The following is a 17,404-nucleotide window of genomic DNA, read 5'->3' as shown; positions in this document are numbered from 1 at the left end:
CGGAATGAAATAATACGTTTAATCGAAAGTCGATTATTTTTTATCAATTCTTACTCGGTTCGTGACACAACGTGAAACCAGAGTTTTTTCAAAATCAATTACGCCTGGGATTTTTGAAAACGCATTTCACGACCCTTTCTCGATCAATTTCATCATTTTGTAAAGTTCAGCCAGACTTGTGAACGAAGATTACATAATTTTTTTACAATCTTTAGCGGATCAAAGTTGATTATTGTCAGGGAACGTGATTGATTGACGTACGTCAATTCTTCGAATTATCCTTCTCGGATCGCTAATTCTACATTTAAAAAAAAAAAAAAAAAATTACAAAAACACTTTCGTTCTTCGCGTAAAAACATTTCCGCATCTAAAGGTAAATAATGCAAACAATTTAGCGACAAACAAAGGGCGTGCCTGTCAAATTTCGTTAGGCCGGAATGGCGGTTAGTTGTAAAAAAGTAAGCTTTATTATCACATTGTTTTGATCCCATCTGGTAGACGGTTGAGAATTGGGTCAGTCGAACTGGAATTTACCTTTGTGCTGCGAGTTCGTAATCGGCAATTCTAAACGGCCCGTTCAAAGAATTGGTTCATCTCCTTTTTGCCACTGTATGAAACAAACGGATTGAAATCGCGAAATTGTTCGGAAATTTTGTAACAAAAAATTTCTACCCAAATTTTAAGAATTCTTTTGATCCGACGGATCGACGGAACGAGGCTGAAGCTAACAGCCAAATGTGTTAAACTTTTTGCACACGATTCGAATAAGCCCGTCTAACTTAGATATAATTTAACCAATTCAGTAAACACAGGTAAAGGCTTGACCTCAGTTCTGTCGTTCGCGATCTTCGTCTGCATCGACTCTCGCTTTCAATTTTACGATAACGACTAAACGACTTGTGCGAATTGTATATAGTTGGCTAAAACAAACTATAAAGTTTGACATGTATTTAATTTCTTAACAAAGCTCGCGCGTGCGTACAATTTGTAAAAAGTATACTCGCAAACAGAGTAAGACAAAACTACGAAAACGAAAATATAATTTGCTGAAGAAGGAAGAAAAAGAAAATGAGATATGGAATTGAAACGACGAAACGAGACGAGAGATTTCGATTTCAATGACAAGTTATCATATATTTTTATTCGTATCCGTCAATCACTCTTTTATTTCATGACATTTGGGCAATTCATATCGAAATATTTGATTAAATTTCTTCATCTTGTATTCCTTTTATTGCAAAATAAAAAAAGAAAGAATTATTTTATCTTAAGTATATTCATTATTGTAATAGAATAGATTATAGGTAATCAGTTACATTTGTGAATAAAGAAAAAAAAAAAAAAAAAATGCGGTTCAGTCTAATCCTAATAATTCCATAAAAGTATCGGGTATTTAAAAGTACTTGACAAAATATTGACTTTTGGACTTCGCTGTATCCCGGGAACGAATATCAGAAGGTTTGGCTTGCTAGCTTGAAAACCTGTTGAATTGAGACACTCGACGTATCCTCGGAATATCTGCGACAGTTTTTTTCTCTCTGCTCCACGGACGCAACATTTTCTCGGTCCCGTTGCAACATTCCCCGGCAAACATTGCTGGAGGGGAAAAAAAAAATGATAACGGTGGGTGAAAGGCGGACCGTTCGTCCCGAGCTTGCGAAATTGGGAAAACAAGCCCGGCACTTTTCGACGATCGGTGGCCACCACGTGACCCCGCGGCGTCGTTACGTCATCGCGCACAAGTGATTTTGTGCTTTTTGAAACGCGCCTGCGTCTCTCGACGTTCCCGCGGCGATGTTTCTGCCGATGAAGAAGAGAACTTGCCGCGAAGCGCGTCGCAGTGCCACGCGAGGACGCCGCGCGGCCAAACCTGCAGGACTTTCAGGAGCCGATCCTTTCGGTGTGGAAAAGCATGAATGAATTCGGAGGCGGGAAAAATTTCGGGATAATTCCACCCCTTCCCTATTTTCTGGACGTTGTTTTTTTCTTTTCGCACGCTCGCGTCCCTATTTTTTAGTGAAACTCCCAGTGACAAGGGGGACGTTTCTTTTCTTCCCGGAACGTGTATTCCGCAGAGCGGTTTTAAAGGATGCGGAATTGAAGCTAAGCGACGCGCTTCTTAGATTGGGAAATAATACTGGACGATTTGTCTTACATTAAATTCGACCGCGCTTTTATAGGTGAAATTTAATCTAGCGCGGATCTGCGGACGAACGGTGTGAAAGTGTAGAGATGAAGAAAGGACCAGAGGAGTCCTTTTCGTCGTTCTGACAAACGCGGTGAGACGTGACGATAAAAATCTCGACGCCTAGCGATAGCGGCGATGAAATGCGGGCGGTAAACGATATAGTGAAAAAGCTTCAAGGTACTCGATCCTGTAAAGGACTTCGGTCAGATAAAAGCGAAGAACTTTAGTGGGCAAGAACCAGCAGCTCAAGGATCGACTTACCGATTGTGAGTACTCGTTGCAATAGTTTTTTCAACTCCATTTGACCGTTAAATTTTGAAGCGAATCGCCGCTCGTTGACATTAAGGCGTAGGGTAAAGAGTTGAAAAATTTGTGACAAATGCTGGAAAAAAAATTGTCTCTGAAAATATATTTAAAGGTTGTTACCGTTTATTGTGATATTTTTTATTTATTTTTACTTCTACGCCTTACGGACTTACGTATGTATATTAGTTTAATTTTTTCATACCGTGGTTCGATTAATTATCGTTAATAAAAATCTAGCTAGCGAAAAGAAAATATTCCTCCTTCGGTAGCAAAAATGTTGGCCAAATTTCTCGGAGATGATTAATATTTCGTATAAAAGAAGATGACAGCCAAATTCGGAATTGTTACGCGCAGTTTGCTGTTGATTGGTGAACAATTAATCGGACCACGATGCAAGAAAATAAACTAACGTATACACAAGTCTGTAAGGTGTATGCATAAAAGTAAATAAAAAATATTACAACGATTGGTTGCGATCTCTAAATATTTTCCTACTTCTTCAAGATTTTATGACGGTTAGTTTTTCGCCATTTCTGAAAAACTTTTCGATTGGCGCCTTGAGAAAAAGTACAATGTTGAGAAATAAACCACCTGATCAAGATACGCCAATTAGCGATTCGACGACCTTACGCAAGGTTGCGATCGAGTTTATCGCGCGGTCCGTTAAACCTCCTTTACATGTCTCGATCGTTATTCAAATGACGAAAAAGAATTGCAGACAAATTTACCCGGCTTGTAAGGTAGCCCAACAAAAATGTTATAGCAATAAGCCGAGCCAGATGTGTGAAGCGAAATTTATGTACCGGAGGAATAGCTCGTATAATCGCGTAATCGATCATTCGTGATTTGGGGATACAGGGTTGAATTTTTCCAAGTGTTTATTTTCGCAGAGGTAAAAAGTTGTCGTAGAACTGAACAAGGATAATTCGTTCATCGGTTACTAGATGTTTAAAAAACGCAAAAGCTGACAGAGTTAAATCTAGTTAAATTAGAACTGTGCCTGTAACGTGGAAAACAAATGTAATTACACTGAGTTTCAATCGCGAACACCTTATTATTAACAACGTGTCGTAACTTACGGTAAAAATTTTTTTAAACAGAAAATCGGTATAGTTTTGCTTTATTTTTTTTTTCGATTCTAATGAAAATCAATTCACACGATTTACAAATGAATAACCTGCAAATCGTCCGAGGACAGATTTTTTTCCTCAGTTCCTCAGTTGGTACGAGGAAAATATGTCGACACGTAAAATTGTTATAATTCACAAACGCTAGGTTTACAAGATGCAGCAAAAAAAAATAAAAATAAATAAATAATAACAATAATAACTTCAACCTCAACGAAATTATCCTTTGGGTAAATAAATCCTCTGCAAAACTCGCGCCTGATTAGCTTTGAAAAAATCAGGGCCGAGCTTTTGAATCGGTCAGATTATTCAATTAATTTCCCTGCGTGGTAAGCTTGGAAAAAAATTCTTCACACCTCCGCACGGCTTTGAATAATCGATCGATCGGTGAAACTTCCGGTGATTCGTCGACATTGGTTTGAAATACAAGAATGATATCGAGCAAGGAACGTGGAATTCGGTGGGAGGATTCACACGTTGATTATTTTCATGGACATCCGTTAATGACAAAAGCAACAATTCAACCGTGAGTTACGCGGATCGAAAGTCGTGGAGTAGCATTAAAATGCGTGGCAATAACCGCTGAATGTTTATTGATATTATTGCCATATACCCAGTGCTTGTAATACATTACATACGTGTCTAAAATTTATAGACGATATTAGGGTTTTTTTTTTTTTTAATACCTGAGAAAATATTCACAGGCATAAGATATACAATATACATGTATATGTATATGAATCACAGATTTTATTCCGGCACTTGTTATTTACACAAGGTTTGAAAAAATAGTTGTACGCGATTTTCATTTTAAATAATTCCTCGCCGAGCCTATTCCGGTGTATTTTCCATCCGGCCGATTGGATCGCAAAATCAGCGATGATGTTTATTATTTTCTCTGAGAAAAAGAGACCGAAACTCATCTTTTCCAGCCAGAATAATATATTTCGATCTGCGGCGGCGTGAAAGAAAAATACCCGTTCCACGGTGGTGAACATAATTGTTATTAAATTTTTTTTTTTTTCTCACGCCACGCGTAAACGCCTCCGCGAAGAGCTTGTAAAATGTAAAATTTGCACCGCGTGATCATTCCCATAACTATGCGGGATTGACCGAAGACCGAGGACTGGTCCGGTTCAAGCACCGGGAAATCAGGTCCTCGTTTCCCGGCTGATGGATGTAGGGATTATTGTGTTCCCGGGCTGACAAGGATCTGCGCCAAAAAAAAAAAAAAAAAAAAATCAAAAAACAAAACAAAACAAAGCAAAAAAAAAAAATGAGAGGAAAAAATTTAGGGTGAGATAAAAATCCACGAAGCATTCCCGCGATTTGATAAAATTTACGAGCATCAAATTTTTGGCCAGAGAAAAATCGCGAGGACCAAAATTGCGTTTCCATGTCTATGCGATGCCCGACGTTATTTTATTCCAGCATCCTTGGCATAAAGTTATTCCCACCGGCAATTTCGCAACTTTTAACGCTGACGTCTCCGACCCTCAGAAGAAATTATATCTGCGTGTTACGGCTCTTAATATGCCTCCAGAGGCTGTAGGAGCTCTGGGTTTTATAAAAGTGTGATCCAACGGCGTGTCGATTGGCTGTTGAAGGGGTTGAAAAATTGGCCTCGAGCTGCGGAGAAGTGATACAGTCGGGCCCTCGAACCGCAGACACCATTTTTTTTTTTTAATCCAAATTACACGGACTAAGTTGTTAACGACAATGTCTCTGCCATTAGGCCGCACACTTTCGGGATAATTAATCGCCGCGCGTCGCCGCCGCTCTTAGAGAAGTTTCGAAAAAAAAAAAAAAAAAAAAAAAAAAAAAATAGGATGCCTTGCACTTTGAATAAATTTCGTTGCATTTACGGAGTGAAATTTTCGCGCAATTGTTTTATGTACCGTCGAATATGGTCGTTGTTATCATTGTTTTCCCTCGGTAAGTTTTTCGGACGCAAGTTTTTTGTTTCTGAGAAACTTTTTTGGACAAAGTATTTCGTCATTTTTATTTATACACCGTTTCAAGACCCTGTGGTAATATTTTTTTTGTTTTTTTTTTTCTTACGGGCCACTTTTGAGAGGGATGAAATTGCCTCGCCAAGTACGACGCTTCCTGCATTGATCAAAAGTTCAAAGTTCCGTTATTTTATCCGACGGATCTTGGATCTTGAAATTCAAGTCTGCGCAACGATTTCAGTTAATAATCCTAGAATTAGTTTTTGGTTAATCAATCCTATTCGATTGGATTTTAAAAAGTTATTCAACCCTGGGATACAATTTATTTGCAGTAAGAACAGTCCAGAGAAAAAATGACGATTAATATCATCGGTTAACGGTGTAAATGTTAACTGATCGTATCGGTGATTGAATGAAAAAAAAAAAAGAACTTTTTACCAAGTTTGGAGGAGCGAAATAAAATTTGTCTGTAATTGGCCTGAATTTTTCATGAGAAAAAATAAGAGAGAACCTGAATTCAGGATTGCGTGATAAACTTTAACCTTTGGAATATCGTGTAACTGTAAACTAAACAGTTTTATTGAAGATGAATCGATAAGCGGGAATAAGGACTGACCTAAAAAGACCATTATTTGTGAAAATAGGGGTCTTGGAAAGGGAGAGAAGAAATTGCCCGGATGATTTTTCTCAAAATCTGACCAATTCTGTGTTGAATGAAATTGAATCAATGGACCCCTGAGTTTCATTCAAATCAGTCCATCTGTTTTTTTTTTAACTTCCATTTTCCTCCATCACGTACAGCATTCTTGCAAAATGAAAGGTGCTTGCACGAAAAAACCATGATTTTATTCCAACGGACTAAACAATATTTCTTACGAAATTAAACAAACAATTTCTCCACGAAATGTACTTAATATTCCGTGTTCATTCTTTTTGCCTATGAAACCTTTTCTTCTTCCCTCATTAGATTCTTCTCCGAAGACGGTTCCGCTTTCCATTTTCCGTTTTCCTGTTTGTATAATTATTCTCGAGTCTCGCTCCGATACATATCAAACGAAAGTGAGAAACGACGTTTGCTCAGGACGTTCATAATCAAAAATATGATACCAGATTTCGATTTAAACGGGATTTTCACTCCGAATGAAACCACAAACACGAGTTGAAGAAAAAACCTGACCCGATGGAACATCTCGAGTATATTTCCCGGTTTTAGCGAGTGAAAATCTGCAATAAACGGCACGAAAAACCTGCGCAGTTTTTTTCGTTGCAAACCTGTTGCCTTACAAAAACTTCCCCTCTTCTCCGAGCACCCAGAAGTAGGAAGTGTGGAAACGATTTAGTCGACGGAGCCAAACGACACGCATTGTCAATGTCAAGGTCAGGGTCAAGCTCGAGCGAAGGTCGAACCGTAGGATCAATGTCCCGTCGTAAGGACGGCGAGGATGCGGCGTCGCGACGGCGGTTTCCCTAAATTCTACACCCGAATTTTATCGAGCCCCCAACAAATTGGGGCTCTCGATCAGTCTGCAGCCATTCGAATGCAGACCGCGCCTATAACGAGCCTTGACGCTTCTAACGAGCCGCCAAAGCTCGGTGGACGAAACTTAATATCGGCATGTTTTCATCGCGAGGCCAAAATCACGATCAGCTTACTCGGGATATTTTATTCGGCACGAAGCCGACCCTGGATAGATTTGAAAGGAGAAAAAAAAAAGAAGAAAAAAAAAAAAAAAAAAATAGCGTCTCTGCCATTTACTTTAATCGTGGGAGGTCGATTTTAACACCCGTCATGTTCGAGTCTCGGTGAAGATGAACGAAGCATTTACTCGACGAAGCGATTCTTGCGGAGAAAAGTAACGAGAAGATTAGCCGAATTTTTTCTTTTTTTCGGCCAAAGTATCGGCGGACACTTTCAATTCTTTAGTAACGGAAGCTTGGCAATCCTCGCTTTCCTCGCGGATTTCGTGAAATTGAAATTGAACCGAAATTTCGCTTCAGATTTCACGGTACGGTTCGGAATTTTTTCACACTTTATTTTCACCGTAATTGCACTGAAAGCATACCAAATTCCCAGCGAAGAGACACTGAATTAAAAATTTTCGTCTCCGCCACTGGAAATAACGCTGAAATCGAAAGATTTCTTGCACCTTCTAAATTCATACTTATGACTGAAATTACACTTGAAGTCTGTTAAAATTAAATAATGCGGAAATGTTTGACTGAAAAAAAAAAGATAAAAAAAAACATCTTACTAGTGATATTTTGGTGATACCAGGAGTGTAAAAATTTCACAACTACACCGAAGAATTGATTAGAATATGGGTGATTACCTGTAATGACACTTTATTTAATATCACTGATTTTAGAATCCAATGGAAAAAAAACTCGTTAATAACACCGTGTTCATGCTGACCCTCTAAATCTTCGTGGAATTTTAATTTCGGAGCGAAAAATGTGTATAACCATCCATTGTTATTCGCGAATAATTATTAGGTCGGCCCTCAGGCCCGGGAAACAATTAAGAGGATATCCGAATGCAAATTTTACTCATCGGATTATACAGCTGGGATATGAAATTTGAATTCCTTAAGAGCGAGGCTGTGACAGTGATCGGGATGCTGCAACGGGAAAAATATATCCAAGGATGGTGGTAAGGGACGAGAATAATTGGTATCAAGTCGGGGGGTGATAATTATATTCTTTGAACGCGACGAGGTATCCGAACCTTGAGATAAAGCCCGAGGAGTGATTATTAATAGGTAAGAGACGCTCTCTCAATTATCAAATACGAAGGGATTGGCACAACAATCGCTGCGGAGAATCGCTTCGTGACATTTATGCCTATGACGAAGAAATGTTAATTGCGAAACGCTGGCTCGTCAATGTTATCAGACTAGATTCACCTTTTCAAAGACGTTTCAGATACATTTCAAGAACGGTAAAAACAGTCTTACGACGGATGATTGGAAAAAAAAAAGAAAAAAAAAATAAAACAGAAGTTTGAAATCGATAACTGATTGTTGATCAGATTCTGATAAGCTTTATTAAAAAACTTTCGCCTCGTTATGGAATAAAGTTCTAAGCCGCGGAGTTTCATTGAAATAGTTCAGTGATTGATAACCCGTGACTTGGTCAGATTATCGAGCAATTTCGATGAATAATCGCTCATTTTGTTCGTCAATGAATCGTCGAAAAATTATTCTGCACAAGGATTTTCGATAACAGGTATAGATTTTGAAAATGAATTATTTTTCGCTGAATTTTATCGGACCTTAATAAAAATTTAAGTTCACGCTAATCGGGCATATAATTTATTTACAACTGAAACAAGGCGGATCTCGTTTAAGTATATCTATATCTACATACATATTCGAAAAGGGACAGTTTCCTTGAATATCCTTTGGTTTCCTTTTCCTTGGAATTGTAATAATTTAAAAATTAGACAAATCGTCCGGTATTTATTTAAAATTTCCCCGAATAATTTCAAAACGAATTTAAAGCCCAGTTACCCTTGGAAGCCAATGAGATTTCGTTATCTTCGCTTACCAGGGAATTCTCGGCATGATCAGTCGCATTGAACTCGAATCAAAAAAAAAAAAAAACACACACAAAAGAACAAAAAAAAAAAATCCAATTATACGGAAGAGTAGACGTAGCGCACGGAACGATTATCAACCGCGTTTCACTTCAGGGTGAACATTTTGTACACCCAATTGAAATTTTTCCAATCAGACGCACTCGAGTGGCGTGAACTCGTCCGTAATCAGGCCTAAATTTCTACGACAAATACTCCCCGACATTTCACTGTGTCGAATAATTTCTGCCTGTCACGTTTCCAGTGCTGTTTACACACGTATAAGTAAGTCTGGTATTCTACATTATCTGGATAATATTATCTGAAATAATCATCTCAGGTAAATGTACACCATCTTTTATCTTACGAAGATTGAATCTGAGTCAAGTTCGTCTCTCATTTTCGTCTATATAAATCTACCGACTATCTGTATCTTTTTTACGTTATAAAGATAAGACAAAATGACAAAAGAGACAAAGCTCTGGATAACTAGTACAATGAAAACGTATTTCTGAAAGAAACTCTGCGTAATCTACAATCACTGAGTAAAAGTACCGCTTGAGACAAACAAAAAATTTTGTATTACTTGAAATGAACTTGACCTGATCCTAACCAACTCTACCGTTGTTCACGATAAAATCTCAACCGATTGTGGTTGATTCTACCGGATATTTGGCTGTCTCAAGAAAAAACAAATCGCAACAACAATTTTTTTTTTTTTCACCACGTCGAAAGATATATTTGATGAAATCGATAATTCTTTTTTCTCGGTACGTCAAAAATCTTCTGATTTTTATCGATATGTTTTTGATTATCTAGATGAAGATTAGGATAATCTTATATTTCGTAGAAATAATTGTATGAGAAACTGTCTTTCATCTTATCTAGATGAATTTGAGTACACGAATGATCTTATCTTCATCTTGATAATAATACTCATTATCTTGTACAACTCTAAATGTAATCCAGATGTACGTGCCGAATGAAAATCGTTCCTCCGATGAGTTAGCAGCACGAGGAGTCTAATTAAACGAAGAACTTCTTTACGAAGTTACATACCAATTGTCTCAAATTAGCATTGATCTCTGAAACGCAAATTTGTTTCAAATTTGTTTCAATTTTATTTATTTATTTTTTTTTTTTATTCACACCGTGGCATCACTTTCGAGAGACAAGCGTTCAAACTTTCTCAAAGTTCGCTCATTTTTTGAATTACGGATAATGCCGGAAAAATTTAATTTCTTCTCGGTCATTTTAAGTTTTATTGTAAAACGATCACAAACACTTCTACAAACTCCATTTCCTAGAACTGAGGACTTCCGTCAGCGCTTCATTGCTTGGTCCTAGTCGAATAAAACTAGAATTTTATTGAACTTAAGAAAACGAAAGCACCAGTTTTTAAGTCGGTAACCCTGTTTCTAACCTCTGCTTGAAATTTTAATCGTTATCTCAGAATGGAAATGTCTCATTAGCATTGAATGTTTGATCGTTTGAATGAACGCGTTCAACTTGTTAGAGCATGCCGAGTGTTTTATTCATTCGATCCACGATATCTGTACACCAATCGTCTCGCACTGACACATCTAAGAAGATTGTTCACCAATCGCGACTCTTTAAACTCCCCCTGCATTTCATTCTTCATTCAAATCCCGACTCGGAGCAGAGAAGTGAGAATCGCTTCAGTCAACGGACAGAATACAACCATCTGAGACGTTAAACGGCAAAGACGAGAACAGAGTTAGACACTGAACAAAACAAACTTAGACAAAATGGCGGAACAACATTGTTCCCAAATTCACGCAGATCAAGTAAAAATATACAACACTCATATTGAGAAAGGTCTGTCAATCGAACGTAAATCGAAATGACGCAGTGAACCGGAGAGACGCAAACTGCGTCTTTACTAAAATTTCAAATTAACTGACAAAAACCGATATTCTCTATTTAAGTTGCTTTGCGACGTATCTGGAGATACATCAAATTACACGATTTTCTATTCTCCGACACACTTGGATGATTTTCATCGATTTATCAAACTTTACAATTCAGTTTCCACTTGTTCGTGAATTTGGAAAAATTCCAAAAACATGAATTTCACCCCAACTTTTACACAATTGTCACAGAGCAGCAAAATTTTTCAAAATTTTGCTTTGCTATGCTGCAAACGCGAAAAATTAATTCGAAAACACGATTGCTCGGGAAGAAATAACAAAAATGTTCTACCATCGTGAGATCAATGTTGAAACAATTGTAACAAAAAAATGAAACTTTTATACGTATTTGAAAAATCTGCAAAAAAAAGGGTTCAATCGTCACAAGGTTCGTATACTCGTATATTATTCAAAATGATTCGGTACAAAAATGTTTAAAAAATAAATCGGGGTCTCGGATGTGCTACTAAAAAAAAAAAAAAAAAAAAAAAAAAAACAGCCCAACCAAAAATGGCAAGAGTCGCGTTTTGCCTCACATTACATATTGTTATGCAAATACACTGCAGTGCGCAATGTAACGACTGCATTACCGCGACGGGATATTTTTTAATTTTTTTTTTTTGCCCATCTGTCGTGCTGGGAATTTCTTTTTCGACTACCGTATATCCGTCAGGTGGAAATTCATGCGGACGCAATATGCGCAGCTATAGATGCGCTTGTTTATCGCAGGATAAACGGGCCGCCTGCAACTATAACGAAGCGGCTTTCGTCGTTTTTGTTGTTCGCTGTATGGATGCTTTGATTTACGGCCCCCCATAGCCGCGACCGCAGCGAAAACTTGGCGAAGTTGTTACTGTGGCTATGCGATAATTACTAAAGTCGTCTCATTGCCACGACTCTCTCGAGTTTGTATAAGAACAAGGTATACATGCGTACGAATTAGCCGGTCCCGAATTCACGTGACGGTGGCGGAAAAGGGCGGAAAATTTCTTTCGGCAAGTGATTCACTTTGAACTCGACATGTTTACAAAAAAATTTTACGATAGTAAAGTATTTTTTTACGATTGGTTGATACTTACGTTACATGACACGCGGTTGAGAAACCAGAAGACGTGAGTCTAGTTGTAGTGAGGATGTATTCGTAAGCTCAACTAAAATAACTACATAAAAACTATAACGAGAGTTTTTCGTAAAAGGAGATGCTCTCAGCGCGCGCAGTTCAACTTGCTTAATTCTGATTGGCTGACCTTCGTGCTCGTAGCCTCGAGCAAACATTTGGTGACAAAAAAAAAAAAAAAAATTCCCTAGGATCAAGCGGTTGACAAGTAACAGTTAACCATAACCTCTCGCCTGTAACGGGTACGTTCTGAAATTAGTTTCTAGAGCCGTCAGCAATTTTTTATCTCTTTCGCGCAGCCGAGTTCGTGACTAGCTCTGCCTCTGTCCTAGGGAGTTTCAGTACTGCCAGCTAGTTTCGGAACGTGTACTAAAAATCACCAGGTCACGGTTGACTAATTGCGGTTCTAAGGCTGTGTCGTAAGTACTTCTGTCTTTACCGACCGAGCAAACTCCCACTTTTTCTTCCGATGTGAAATTAAAAAAAAAACGAACGGAAAGGGTTAAAACTTTGCCGGTGCATCGCTCTTTTCTAGCGGTATTCAGGAAACTTGCTCTGAGTGCGATTTCCCTAGTTTTCCATCGATAGTAAAAAATGAAAATTTTGGGAACACTTACTCGCGCAGCCATCGGTTTAAAAACGCCATTACTCATCCGGCGTTTACTCGCTAATCGTCGAATGCACCGGGGATCAAACTTGTACACACAATGGAGTGAAAATCGATGGGGACGAGGGTGAAAACAAATTTAGGTATCGGCCGACCGCCGTTGGTGATCCTTCATTACTCTCGAGGGATTAATTAGCTCGTTTCGTCCGCTTTGAACGTAACTGATCGAGCTTCGAATTCGTTACACGAATCTTTCGTTCAGCTACCGAGTTTTGTCCAAGGTTCCGTAATCTGAGACCGACTAAGTTAATTTGACAAAGACAAGCCCCGCGGGGAAAGCACTGATATGTATCACGATTTCACTAGCGATCGAATAGCCTTAGAAAATACAAAAGGAGACGAGGACTTTTATCGCGGTTGGACAATTTTGTTTTTCTGCCATAACGGCGTCATCTCTTTCACAGCTAGATTCGAGTCGTCTTCGAGCAATGAGGGTGCAGGTATAACTCATTTGGAAACTTTACGAGGCTATTGTTTTCCAAAAACGCCGAAACCTCGATCGAAAGATAAAAAATAGCCGTGTCGAATCGTATAAAATCTTATTCGTCCTCTTTACCCTTTGATTCACGCTGGAACGTTCAGCGTCCCACCTTTTGTTTCGCAGTTTTTTATTTATTGAACTATATTTTTGGCAAAAACTGCCGAGTTTTTCGGTACCACATGGTTTCTGAAATATTTCTAAGCCTAAAAAAGTATCAAATTTATTTGTTTATTTATTTCAAAAACAACACATGTGTACATATGGTCGAAATATGTACTTTTTCGCGAAAAAAAAATGCATCTTCTGCTAATCCACCACGAAAATCCGAATGCCAGTTTTCACCCAAACTTAATACACACCAAAAAAATTTATAGGATAAAAAAGAAATGTCTCGCTGTTTTTGTCAGTCCGCCATTTTGAATTTTCGAATTTCGAGTTCAGATTCGTAATCAGTAACCCGACGAACCATGTGACATAAAGTTTCATCAAAATGAAATGACTTTTAGAATTTATGTCAACCATATCGAATCCGTAATTTTGGATTTTCGAAATACGAGTTCAGATTCTTAATCAACGACCCCAAAAGCCCATGCATGCAAAATATCAAGCGAATCGTATGCGAGGAAAAATTTATGCATGAAAGGGTTAACCGATGGGGGAGAAACTCTTCATATGCATGGTGAGCGACGCCAGGCGTCTGAGGATTCGAATTCATGTTGTATGAAACTCGATTAATCTTGGCGAGATTTGGAAGCAGTCGAGTGGCCAGGAGTCGGGGTCAGAGGTCAGTTTCCAATCACGGCGAACCAGGATTGAAGGAGATTCATTTCAGGATCCATCAAGCTAGGCGAGACTCGCTCCTTCCATTTCTCCATCCACCCGTCCGCACCTAACTTCAATCTATTAAATTTATCCCACAAGGTGGACCGTTTTCGATAAGCGACTCAACGTCGCCTAGGGTCTTGTTTTCAACGGCCAGCTCGTTGATGTTGAACAAGCCGTTCTTAACGCTCGATTGAACGATAAAGTGAAAATTTTAGTTCAACTGATTTATGGGTACGTAAAAAACTAAAATCAGCTTCGATTCCTCTGCAAAAATTGACAAAGAATAGGTAATGTTTTGCTATAAACGAAATCAAGAAAGAATAGTGTAAAACCTTCGAATTTGTTGATAAATGATACGTCCTCTTGCTTTTTGTTACTCTTTGTTGTTCCCCCATGTTGAGAAAACGATGTTTTGACCTAATTCAACTTGATCAATCTATACACATACGTTGCAGTTGTTCGGTCTTGATACCGTAATTCCGTGATCTTTGATTCCGCGCGATAATCGAGTCTCCGATAATTTCGTTTAAAAATCCCAAATTCACGATCCCAAAAGTGTTTCACCTCGCATTTGCCCCTCCGGAAAATTCTTCCCTCGTTTCGACTACCTTAATGTTCTTTGGGACTTTCGGGTCGAGGCGGGAAAATTACCATTCAGGACATTATGCGCCTGGGTTTCTTCGCGCCTGCCTTTTATCCGACAGTGAGAAAAATTCTCGTAGCGTTATCTCTGGCTCCAAACGAGCATAACGCTACGTTACTTTCTAGAAAGAGATCGTTTCACGCTCTCGCCTTGGGTCGCAATTAGTTGATTGGCTCGTCGATTCGCGAATCAACGCGAACGACTACGTAGCGTGAAAAGAAACTAGATAAGGGAGACGATTTCAACCTTTAGCTAGCACTTTGGGGTCGTTCGTGACTCAAGGGTCTCTAATCGAGATTTTGTTAACTTGCAAGTTTGAAAATATGACTGAGTTCAGTATTAAAAAAGTGTCTCTTGGTTCGGAATTATTTTTACCGTTTTCAAGATTTATTTGCAGATAAAGTCATCAGCTGGTGTTTTAAGCGATTGGAATTTTTTTTTTTTTCTTTGTGCAGTTATGCGTACTTATTTTTTCATTACTTTAAATATCGTATAATCTACCTTCGACTTTCCATTGTGACTTGTTACGAAAACAAGCTTTTCGAACAACTTCCGTGTCAAACGAAATTTTTTTTTCTAACAAATGAGTGCACATCTTTCACAGAAATGAGTATTTTTTTTTTTTTTTTTTTCAGAGACCAAAAAATTTTCCTCCCATTTGTCAAAATAAATACCTTTTTTCGGCCGACATAATAAACCCGAATTTTTCTTAAAAGTACCATATCTTGACTGTATCTTGAAAATTAAAAAGTTGTTACTTTTTTTTTTTTCTTAATAAAAAACGATATTTTTTATAGTATTTTACTATCTTAAAATGGTTGATTATTGTTGCGACCTTTTTTATCTCGTAAAACACACTCAAGTAAATACCCAAAAAATAAATTCAAGTCAAAATATCGAATTGCTTCGTTACAGCAAGAAATTTTCTGTCGGGGTCTTCAACGACCCCAATGTGCGAGTTATGTAATACACCGGATAAAGGAGCCAGCTAAAGGTTGAGCAGAGCGCATCGATCTTCTTCAATCAACGTGATTCTGCCATATTAACAGCGTTAAACGTTAATATGAACCAGGAAGCGATCCGTCATTCGCAAACCATTCCGGCAGTCATCTACGACGGGACTCCGTGATGTATCATCACATCGCGTGAACGTAATAAAAAACAGCGATGCGGAAAGAAAGCTGCTGAAAATTACGTCAGGGAGCGGACTGACGAAAATGAGAAAGGAGCTTGCAAGTCCTGAATAAAACATCCCGTCATCTTTTCCGGAGCTCAAATTTTCCGGCTTTGGACCGCCCGAGTGAATTGTCTGCGTATCTTCATCGGCATGATGCGAGGAAAGCTTTTTCACGCATAGATTAGCCGCCGAGGATGCTGCAAGTTCTTCTTCTTCTTCTTCTTGTAATTTCTTTTTTTCGCATACAACCCGTGGCGTCTAATTTTCAACAATAACAATATTGGCGAGTAGCCAAAAAAGGCCTGCAGTAATTTCATTCCCGTTCTTAAAGGCAAAATGGGCTCGTCGAGAATTTTTCGCGTTCAGAGCTTTCTTCGTAATAATCGAGTCGCGTTCATAGATTCCGAAAAGACTCGCAGCGCGCTTTTTTTTTTTTTTTTTTTTTTTTTTTTTTTTTTTTTTTTTTTTTCTTTTTTTTTAAATCCACTTTCCGGTCGCTTTTAGGGAAAAAAACAGACGCTTCAAAGGCGCGTCTTGTTACAAACGACTCGTGGGCGGTTTGGGTTTCGATTCTTTCATCGGCGGTTTTTATACTTCACGTTTATTTCGATCTCGTTGAACGAATCGAATTCTCGTTTCGAATCGCACGATCGCCGCGAGTCGGATGCGTCTGGATGTTTATTCGCTCGAGATCGTTATTCGGCTCCTGGAATTCTTCCGCGGGCCGAACAGTTTCAACCCCGGATTATAGAAAAACAAGTTTCACAAAAAAACTCGGACAGTTCATCGAATCGATGAAATTCCACGAAACCCTGAAAGTCAAACAAGGAGGATAATCAGTTTCTCGATTTTCCCCTGACGGAAGATTCAAATCGCGTTGAAACCCAAGCATGAAAAAATACAGGTTTGAAAGTACAGTCGAAGGTTGGTTCAAGAGGAAAATTTCTGTAATCCGAAAAACAATTTAAAAACATCAAATTTACTTCGTCGACGCGTATTTTTGCTGTAACAAAGAGAAAAAAAAAAAAGGAAAAAAAAAAAATGTCGAGGATAAAATACTGGACGAGATAACTAATACGATAATTTGCCGCTTAATCAAGCTCGAGTTTTCGTTCATTCGCTTTTTCATTTAATGTCAAACATTATTCACAGCTAGACAAATCGCCGGTAGCAAAAGAGAAAAAAAAAAACAACCCCTGATTCAAATCGTGTAGATGCGATGATTTAAGCCGCTTACCGATCCCTCGGTGAGCGTTTTACGACGGTGTTAATAACCTCTCTGCAGAGCCGACAGAGTTTTCGGTTTTAACGAGCGTAATTAGCGGGCAATTTCTTGTTTGGACGAAGATGCGACATGATTAGCCTGGTGTGGATGACGGTTAGCCCTGTGATTCACGGCTCCGCATCCTTCACAGC

General features: G+C 38.5%; 1 protein-coding gene across 1 annotated transcript in view; it reads left to right on the top strand.

Moving 5' to 3' along the window:
- Positions 1-1,862: 1,862 nt before the first annotated feature.
- LOC107216459 (trissin receptor) overlaps positions 1,863-17,404 on the top strand; it is a 78,425-nt gene continuing 62,883 nt past the window's right edge. The window contains exon 1 of the mRNA XM_015654027.2: positions 1,863-2,454. The gene's annotated coding sequence lies outside the window, so the exon portion shown is untranslated. The remainder of the gene's footprint in view (positions 2,455-17,404) is intronic.

Source organism: Neodiprion lecontei, chromosome 4, assembly GCF_021901455.1.
Source record: "Neodiprion lecontei isolate iyNeoLeco1 chromosome 4, iyNeoLeco1.1, whole genome shotgun sequence".
NCBI lineage: Eukaryota > Metazoa > Arthropoda > Insecta > Hymenoptera > Diprionidae > Neodiprion > Neodiprion lecontei.
The sequence above is the reverse complement of the archived record's forward strand: the minus strand, read 5'-3'. Positions and strand labels throughout refer to the sequence as shown.